The sequence below is a fragment of the Vicia villosa genome, unplaced genomic scaffold (assembly GCF_029867415.1).
Source record: "Vicia villosa cultivar HV-30 ecotype Madison, WI unplaced genomic scaffold, Vvil1.0 ctg.002811F_1_1, whole genome shotgun sequence".
NCBI classification, from domain to species: Eukaryota; Viridiplantae; Streptophyta; class Magnoliopsida; order Fabales; family Fabaceae; genus Vicia; species Vicia villosa.
Genome location: NW_026706038.1, coordinates 22,185 through 32,500, shown reverse-complemented (window position 1 = coordinate 32,500; position 10,316 = coordinate 22,185). Strand labels below are relative to the sequence as shown.

Below are 10,316 nucleotides of genomic sequence, written 5' to 3'. Positions count from 1 at the left end.
TTGGTATCTTCTTGTAAAAAATGGTAATATTACTCCTTCATAGTCATCTAATAATGGGGGGTTCCTTTTTTTCAAATCAACCGTTTCCGGACCTATTGATTCTAACAACTGATTCCCGAGTGCATCATTCATACGTTTCAATTCATACATATGGATCTGGGACCTATGAACGGGCATACTCCCGAAACTCACAAACAAAAAAGGAAGTGAGTTAGACAAAAAGGGAAGAAGCTTGGACAAAAAGAAACAAAGTGACTTAGAAACTTTTTTTTTGTCGATAACCTCAGACCAATCAATCGAATCTTTTTTGTCGATAACCTCAGACCAATCAATCGAATATGCATTCATATGTAATCGATCGAACACTACTTGAAAACGGCTATTCTGCTCAGAAATGAAATGGTCCAAATGTTCCTCGAAATTCTTGCTCCCCTTGGACCATTTATATTTATATGCATTTGGATCCTTCTTCACGAATCTCTCGATTTGATAAATATCGGGTCGATAAATAAAAAAAAAAAAGATCAAAGTATTTCTTCTGACTCTTTTTCAAATTTGAGAAACGTTGATTGATCATGTGTTTCCTTATAGGTATATGATTCAGAATATCATTTTGATATCTTTGAATTACATATTTCAAGTTGCGATTGAATCGATTACCTTGAAAATAATTCCCACAAGAGGTCTGGACCCATTTTTTTAGGATATTTGGATAAAAAGATTCATTCGCTTCGTAAAAAAGACGAGGCAGAACCAAGAAAGATTTCTTTTTTGATTCATCCCTGGAGTTGAATACCTCATTTACGAATTGTTTTTGGTCCAGCCTAGAAATAGAAAAAGAAAATCGATTACGATACACCAAATTCGGCTTAGTTATTGAGAGATTGAATAGATTTTCCATTTCTTGAAATCTCTCTTCTTATTGAAAATCGCGATGTAACAAGTACCCCCCCTATTCCGCTCATGGAATAGATGAAATAAACCAAAAACTCGATTTTTGTTCAAGAATGAAATATTCTTTTGAACTGTGAAAAGTTTATCCTCTGCAACCCCATCACATCCTCCAAAAGGATGAATTGAGACATTCCTTTGTAAATACATGATTATCCTGACGATATTGGCTATTTATTTCTTTTCCGATTGCCTCAAAAGAACAAAAGAAACATCTTCTTCTTTCTGAAATAATTGAAGATCTCGAGCGGACTTCTCAGTAGGATTCAAATCGAAAGGAACTTTTGACCATCTGCGCGAGAAAAAAAGCAATCATAGATGTTTTTTTCTTTTGGACCATACAGGAGCGGAACAATAAACCTATGGATATTGAACGAATCTTTTGAGTCTTCCAATGGGGATCCAATGGAATTCATTTGCATAGGAAGAAGCCCTGTCAAATAATTTTTTTTTCCGATCATCCTTTGATTGTTCATACGATATAGAAGGATCGCTACTACAAAAAGGACTAAATTCTTAATCGTGAAAGATCCATTTCTTGTTAAACCCTTTAAATAGCGTAAAACTAGGATACTCCAAATTCTGGAGTCTAAGACTTTTATCAAACTCTCTTGATGGAAAAAAATGTGAATGACAAATATTGCTGAATTGAATTGCGTCCAGGAATCTAAGAAATAGGCACAATTCTTGCTCTCTCTATAAATTTCTCTCAATTCTAAAATCCAATAGTCTATTTTATTGTTATTCATATGACCCCCCTAAAAAATTCAAATATTTCTTTTTTATATTCATTTCATTTACGATCCTCCTAAAAAAATTCAAATATTTCTTTTTTATATTCATTTCATTTACGATCCTCCTAAAAAAATTCAAATATTTCTTTTTTATATTCATTTCATTTACGATCCTCCTAAAAAAATTCAAATATTTCTTTTTTATATTCATTTCATTTATATGTTTTTATATTTATTTCATTTATATTTTATATGTTATATGTTTTTCTATTTATTTCATTTATATTTTATATGTTTTTATATTTATTTATATTTTATTTATATTTTATATGTTTTTATATTTATTTATATTTTATTTATATTTTATATGTTTTTATATTTATTTCATTTATATGTATTTCAATTGAAATTACTAAGTTTCTCCATTCAAATCCAATTCCTCCATTCAAGTCCAATTCCTTACTTTATCCTTATTTCATTTATCTATTTTTGTATGTCTTTATATTAATTTCAATTGATCTATTTCTTCATGTCTTTCTATTCAGTTCTCTAGTTCTGTCTTTCTATTAAGTCATTATTACATTTATCTATTTCTTCATTATTACATTGATCTATTTCTTCATGTCTTTCTATTGATTTATCCAAAAGATTCCACTTCAATTGAAATTTGGTTATTCATGAAGTCGGAGGGTTCCCTCGAAGCATCCATGGCTGAATGGTTATAGCGCCCAACTCATAATTGGTGAAGTCGTAGGTTCAATTCCTACTGGATGCATGCCAATAGAAATCTCCCCCCCAATAAACTCGATTTTTGTTCAAGAATGAAATATTATTTTGAACTGTCAAAAGTTTATCCTTTGCAGCCCTATCACATCCTCCATCAGATGAAATAGATGAATTGAGACATTCCTTTGTAAATACATGTGTTAAGCATGTGTAAATACATGATTATCTTCACTATCTTGACTATATTCTTTCTTTTCCGATTGCCGCGAAAGAACAAAGAAAGAAACATCTTTCTCTTCTTCTTTTTAAAATAATTTCTAAATAATATCAACTTCAATAATTAAGAATTCATCATTTCTAAATAAAGAATTTCTTTATTTAAAGAATTTCCGATCTGTAGTAGACCTCTTAGCTTAGTAGTATTTGAATCGAGACGAAGTTTTGACCATGTGTCCGAGAAAAAAGATCGATTGGATCCCTATCAATGGAATCTCATCATCCATACATAACAAATTGATGTGGTATATTCAAATTTGAATATATGAACAGTAAAAAAACTAGTATTCTTATTGAGACTAGAACTCATAGGGAAGAAAGAATAAAATAGATTTATGAATGGAATAAAAAATGCAGTATTTACAAACAAAGGAATTTCGTTATTTGGAAAAAATAAATATACTTTTAAAGTCGAATCAGGATCAACTAGGACAGAAATAAAAAATTGGGTCAAACTCTTCTTTGGTGTCAAGGTAATAGCTATGAATAGTCATCGACTCCAAATAAAGGGTAGAAGAATGCGACCTATTATGGGACATACAATGCAGTACAAACATATGATCATTACGCTTCAACCGGGTTATTCTATTCCACCTCTTAGAACGAAAAAAACTTAAATAAAAATACACTTAATAACATGGCGATACATTTATCCAAAACTGCTACTAGCCCGAGCACACGCAATGGAGCCGTAAACAGTCAAGTGAAATCCAATTCACGAAACCGTTTGATTTCTTGACAGCATCATTGTGGTAAAGGGCGTAATGCCAGAGGAATAATTACCGCAGGGCATAGAGGGGGAGGTCATAAGCGTTTATACCGTAAAATTGATTTTCGACGCAATGAAAAAGACATCTATGGTAGAATCGTAACTACAGAATACGACCCTAATCGAAATGCACACATTTGTCTCATACACTATGGGGATGGTGAGAAAAGATATATTTTACACCCCAGAGGGGCTATAATTGGAGATACCGTTGTTTATGGTACATAAGTTCCTATAAAAATGGGAAATGCCCTACCTTTAAGTGCGGTTTGAACTATTGATTCACGTAATTGGAAGTAACCAATTAGGTTTATGGCGAAACCTAGAAATCGATCACTGATCCAATTCCAATTTGAGTACCTCTACAAGATAGACTTCAACAGAAAACTGAAGAGTAACAGCAGCAAGTGATTGAGTTCGGTAGTTCCTAATAGAAAATTATTGACCCTAGAGATATAGTAATATGGAGAAGACAAAATTGTTTAAAGCACCGACAGAACACTGAGCATGCATAAATAAATGACATTATCATGTAATTATATATTGTGTTTCCTCTTCCAATTGATAAATATTCAAATCATTTCAGAGTGTCACATACGTTATCTTTTTTCTTCATACACAAAATTTTTCATCTTATTCTAACATATTTTTTCTCTTCTAAGATTATAATTTTTAAATAGAAAATAAACAATCAAATTTTTAAAAAATATTATATATAAAATACTACACATGTTTTTGACAAATAAAGATAGAACATGAATTACATTAGTGTGAAACCCGTGCGTCCGCACGGGTACCCGTTGTGGTATTCACATTGTGTTCAATATTGATTTTATTGTATATATATATATATATATATATATATATATATATATATATATACACACACACACACAAACTAGTGTGAAACCCGTGCGTCCGCACGGGTACCCGTTGTGGTATTCGCATTGTGTTCAATATTGATTTTATTGCAGAGGTTAATGAAACCAAAAAAGATGTGTTAGTAGAAGAAGTTGAATTTCAATAGTTTGGGCCAAATTTTCTACTGGTGTAACATAATAAGTTGGGCCCAAAGAAACTAATATTATCAATAACTAATAATATAACATATTGTTTGAATATAAAGGTTATGTGTTTTATAAAGTTACTGTACATTTTAAAACACATGAAAACATATCAACAATAAAGAGGGTTTTTTGCATACGCATCCATCATCAACCTGTCAATGGAAAGTCACGCTGTTCTTCGACAAAGGTTTGTGCATGTGTTGTTGTTGATGTTTGTAACTATGGTTGGAGTTTAAGGTTCAGTTTGAAATAGTTTGTGTTGTTTTGTTTTTTCAGATCATCGGATTCGTTGTCCGTAATATCACGTTGGGAACGAGTTAGCATAGAGAAGCTAGTCAGTGGTGCATCAGAAAATCGGTTGGTATCGGAGGAATGAAAGAAAAATTTTGAACAGGCAAGATCTGTTGGAGGTGATGGTGGATGTTATGAAAGAAATGAGAGGAATTTCTCTTTCGGAAGAACATTTTATTCAAAGACATACCCCAAAAATGCAATGGTATCTGGTGAAGGTGGAAGTAAAAGAAAAGTTGTTTATGGGGAAAGATTGATTTTGGGGAACCAGTACTCTGAAAGCGACGTTGAAAGGCATGACATAATATTGTGATGAAAACTAAGTTTGCATGTTATGGTAGTAAATATTGATATATGAATGTTTATAATGTGATGTTCAATTTAGGTTATATTAGTGATTCATTGAATGTAATGGTAAATTTAGGAATCAGTATTATGGAATCTGATTATGGAATGAGTATTATTGGATGTGTGTACATTTTTGTGGTTCAGTGTAGGATTGAAAGAGATGCAGTATGTGGATAAAGGGAAGAAAAAAGCTATGGAGGGGGAATATATATTGAAAGGAAAGAGTCAATTGAAGGGGAAAAGTGAAGCTGGTAGGTGTGACAAAGTGAAGTATAAAAGCGTGGGATCATCTGCTGCAAGTGTCGGTAGGTGTGACAAAGTGAAGGATAAGACCGTGGGATCATCTGCTGTAGGTGTTGCAGAAACTGGTGATTGTAAGGAATACATAACGATTTCTTTGGATAGCGAAAGGTAAGTGTGTTATGAATTCAAATTAAATATATCACAGTCCTTTTGAATTAGAATATGTAAGTCTGATATGATGTTGTAAGTTTAATGTTGCTTTGTGATAACACGTAAATGTATTGTATTTTTAGCTTGATTTACATCAATTATTTCACTATTTTATTTTAATTGAATTATTTTATGTTGGTATTATGCTGGTATTTGTTTATTTTGCAAATATTTAATTAATCGAAGACTTTGTGAGGAAATGAAGAAATGGGGGTATAAAAGTTGCAAAAAGGCCAAAAGAAAGGAACAAACAAAAGCAGGCCAGCCCAACGATGAAGTGAGCATGTGGCCCACTAAGACAAAGAGCAAGTGGCGCACGTCACATGTGCTTGACGAACGGTACCCCCTTGACCTTGACGAACGGCATGGGCCTTGATGGATTGAGACACCCGTCTTGAAGAAGCATGACGAACGGCAACCCCTCTTGGGCTTGGATTGAGTCGCCCGTCTCTCTTTTCCTCGTTCCTTCTTTGCCACGTCATGCCAAATAATATGCAGTTGAGACGCCCGTCTCAAGACTCTTTCAAGGATATTTTAAGTTGAAGACCCACGTCTCCGTTTTACACTCCACGAACTAAGTCAAGCCTTCCTATTTTTTAGGAGAAAAAGGAGGAACAAGGGGAAAAGGAGAGGGAGAGGCAGTTAGCATGAACTATTATAAAAAGGATGTTTGAGGCCAACGAAAAAGGGTTGGACCATTTCAAGTCTCAACAGCAGTTTCTATATTGCAGCAATTTTACTTTTCCAGTTTTATCTTTTCCGTCTTATTTCTTTTTTGGTTTCTTTTCTCACAATAGTCTCTACACTAGAGACTATTGTGTACTTTTTGGTTTCTTATTTTATTTTCTTCGTTCAAGCATCTGTACTCAAGTATTCTGAAGTTGAAGTTTAATTCCAGTACCGTTTAATTTCAAGATCCATATTTATAATAGCTTTGATTTATTTAATATTGTTGCATGTCATCTGTCTGTGTGTTATTAAATATGCATGCGTATATTAATTACGATTGTTATGCATATTTAATTTAATAAGTATGTATGGATAATTTAATCAGATGTCAGTATGTAAATTAATATAACTAAAAGGGATCCGAATTAAACTGGCCTAAATATTATTTTATCGAAACTCACCTTTTCTGGTTTTAGTGTCTAATTATATTTATTAAAGTTTATAAATTAGCGGAGCAAAAGTTTGAGATTTTAGAACTGATTAAGGTTATAATCAATAGAGCGAGAGTTTGAGATATTTAACCAGATAGTAGACACAAGACATTAGTTCTAAGGACAATGAGAGTGTATTAAATCTAATTAGATATTATTTATTTTCAAAAAGTGTTTTTAAACTCAGCGGGATAGAGAGAGCATACGTTAGGGGATATTAGCATAATTTAAGTCAACAGAGCGAGAGTTTGAGATGAGGGTTTTTAATTAAATAATATCTGCATGAAAAATGAATTTTATTAATTCTGATGTTTTCAAAAAGCATTTCTAAATCAAGTGGGACAGCGAGAGCGTACATTATGAGTTAGGATCGTAGTCTTAATCAATATAGCGAGAGTTTGAGAGGAGAACTTTTAAATGACATATTTAATAAAGATTTTTTATTTGATAAGAACCTAGCCAATGAAACTTCGGATTACCTAAATTAGACGAATTACATACCGATATCCGCGCATTTATATTTTATCTAGATTTAAGATTTTAGTTTCCCTTTTTAAACATTTCAAATATCATTAGCCTTAGCTAGACATAGTAACCTTAGATAACGGTAGATCGATTTATAGTCCCTGTGGATTCGATATCTTTTAAAACTACACGACACGACTGTGCACTTGCAGTCTCATGATTAATAGACACGTAAAGTCGCGATCACTTTATAGGTTATATAGTCCTATATATGAGGAAGAGGAGGAAGAGTACTAGATTCGGGAAGTGACAGATGCAAGGAAGATCCGGAAGAGCGCGTTGGTAAGAAGTTTGATAGTACATATTGTATTAGGAATAATTTGTAACATTTCGATGTAGCTGATATTGGTTGAACATGTGCAGTAATTTCTAGTTCACGTAATAAAGAATTTCCTTGGTGGTAGAATTTCAAAGATAGTTCTATATGACGTTGATAACGAAGTTTAGTACGATTGTATGGTTAATAAGAGGCCACAGAAAACTGAGAAATATTTGTGCGGAGGGTGGTTTGACTTTGCAAGGGAGGCCGACTTGAAGGAAGTGGATAAGCTACATCTTGTTATCCGTTACCCACCAGTGGCAGAAGTTATGGTGTCAGTTGAGCGTAGGGATGGAAGTTCAGGGTAGTGCTCAAAATATTAGGGTTCGAAGCATATGAGTAGTTTGTTAATTGTCTATTGATGCAGTTTATAATGTATTTTATATTTTTTTGTTACTTAAGTTATAAGTTCATAACAATGTTAAGTTAATTTTTGTATGGATTGTAAATTATTATGCAGGTATTTTGACAAGTATATGGTATGAATTATTGTGTTAAGGAAAAGTGAGTATTAAATGTAGTCTGATATATATTTGTGTTGGTCATGAGGTTTTGCTAGTGATGTAGTTAGTTTGTTATGAAGTTGTAGGTTTATGAAATTGAATATTAAGATTTGATTTAATAACATTGGTGAAATATATGCATATATATTATATAAAATACATCTTTGCAAGTAATAAAAGGTGAATGTTTATTATAATTATATGTTTGTTATTATTATTTATTTTTAGTTTGTTTGAAATGATTATAAGTAAAAAAAAATCTGAAATAGTTGATAACTATTTAAATTAAAAAAAAGTTTTATTTATACATTCTACTTTACATAAAATAATTTTTTCCAAGTAATAAAAGATGAATGTTTTTTATAATTTTGATGTTTGTTATTATTATTTATTTTGGTTTTCTTCGAAATGATTATAAGTAAAAAAAAAATTATCTGAAATATTTGATAACTACTTAAGTTTAAAGAGAGTATTATTTATACATTGTACTTTACATAATATATATGAACATTATGTGAGCCATTATATTCCAGTAAATTTGTCCTTCACACCTGTTATCATTTGAATTTGTTACAATAGTATTTTTTTATAATGAAAAATTATTTGGTTTAAATAAATTAAATTAGTTATTTTATAATTAAATTAGTAGCAAGGGAAGTTGGAGTGGTTTCTAAGCATGTAGGAATATAAGTTTCCAGTAGGGAGAAAAAAATATAACTGTCACTTAATTTGAGTAGGTTTTTTATTATTGTAAAAATAACGTCACTTAATTTGAGTAGTTGTTTTATTATTATAAAAATAATAATGGGTAAATACATGAGAGACAACAATGCATAATATGACTTATATGAAACATATTGGGATACAAAGAGTTAGTATATTAATATTTAGGAACGACTCCCCAAAAGTAAATTGGAGAGCAATCTTGTCATCTTCCTTTCTCCCCAGAACAACTTCTGCAGAACTGCTCCCTCTCCTTTGAAGATCTCCTTTGAAGATGACCAACCCTGATCGTAAAGTAGAAGAAAAAAGGTATGTTCGTTTGTGGATGTTAACGTGAATAAGTGCATGTTTATTTTTTGACTTGCATGATCATTGTTTGGTACCCATTTTATGTTTTTGACTTGTATTTGCTCAATATGCATGTTGTTCATAAATTATGAAATACATGTTTGTGCTTTAGTTTATTTTTTATGAGTTAACGACAATGATGCTAATATTGTAATTAGATGCAGGACTTTAGTTATGAAACATGTAAAAAATGGAAGAATTCAAAATAAAAGCACTCTATTGTGATTACCTTGAAGCGGAAGAAGAATATAAGGAAAGAAAGTGAAAGAAGGTAAAGTTGATGTCATATGAAGGTTTATGTTATTTGGTTGAACCATGTGGTTCTGAGAGTAGGAAGGGTGATGTTGACGGGACATATTCAACAAACCGAGAAGAAGAGAATTTTGTCCCTGAAATAGTGAAAGGGCAAAAGAGCGCATCATCTGATGATTTGCATGGATTTATTTTGTCAGAGAGTAAAGGGTAAGAAATTGCATTGATGGTCACTATGACATTTGTGTTTTTGATTATGTGTATTATTTGTGTTATGTTTAAAATATGTGTGGTGTATTAAAGATATAAATATTTGTCATTAAGTTGAAATATTGAGTTTATTATTTATATTAGATGTAGGCTGCATTAGGAATTGCCAGGGTAGGATAATAGTTTTGATTGGCATGAGTGCATCTGAAGTTCTACAGACATGAAGTTTGAACATTTTTTGTTGTTTAGGTTGATAGGATATTCTGTAGGATAACTTCATATGTTTGCATACACAGGTGTTCAAAGTTTGATATCGGGCAGACAAGTGGCGTAAGTGGTGTTGGGCATGGTGTTGAGTTGGATTCATGGGTGGGGAAAAATATGTTAAACACATTTGAGGACCACATATCAATCTCATCTGATAGCAACAGGTAAATAGTATGGTAATATTGCAAAAAATATGTAACTTTATGAAGGGTTTGTTGTGTGCATGTTAAAGACAAATAGGATAATTGACTTGTTAGGTTAATCATCATTATACTGCTATATCTGCCATTATATCCTCCATTAAAGAGCCAAAGAGGATAATTATATTTTATATTTCTTTGGTTTTGAGATTTTAATTATATGATATATGGTTATGTTGTGAAATAATATGGAA

At 31.7% G+C, this 10,316-nt stretch overlaps 1 non-coding gene across 1 annotated transcript; it reads left to right on the top strand.

Annotated features, from left to right (window-relative positions):
* Nucleotides 1–2,386: 2,386 nt before the first annotated feature.
* On the top strand, nucleotides 2,387–2,460 carry TRNAM-CAU (transfer RNA methionine (anticodon CAU)). Its single transcript has one exon. It is a non-coding gene; the product is annotated as a tRNA-Met (tRNA).
* The last annotated feature ends 7,856 nt before the right edge of the window (nucleotides 2,461–10,316 follow it).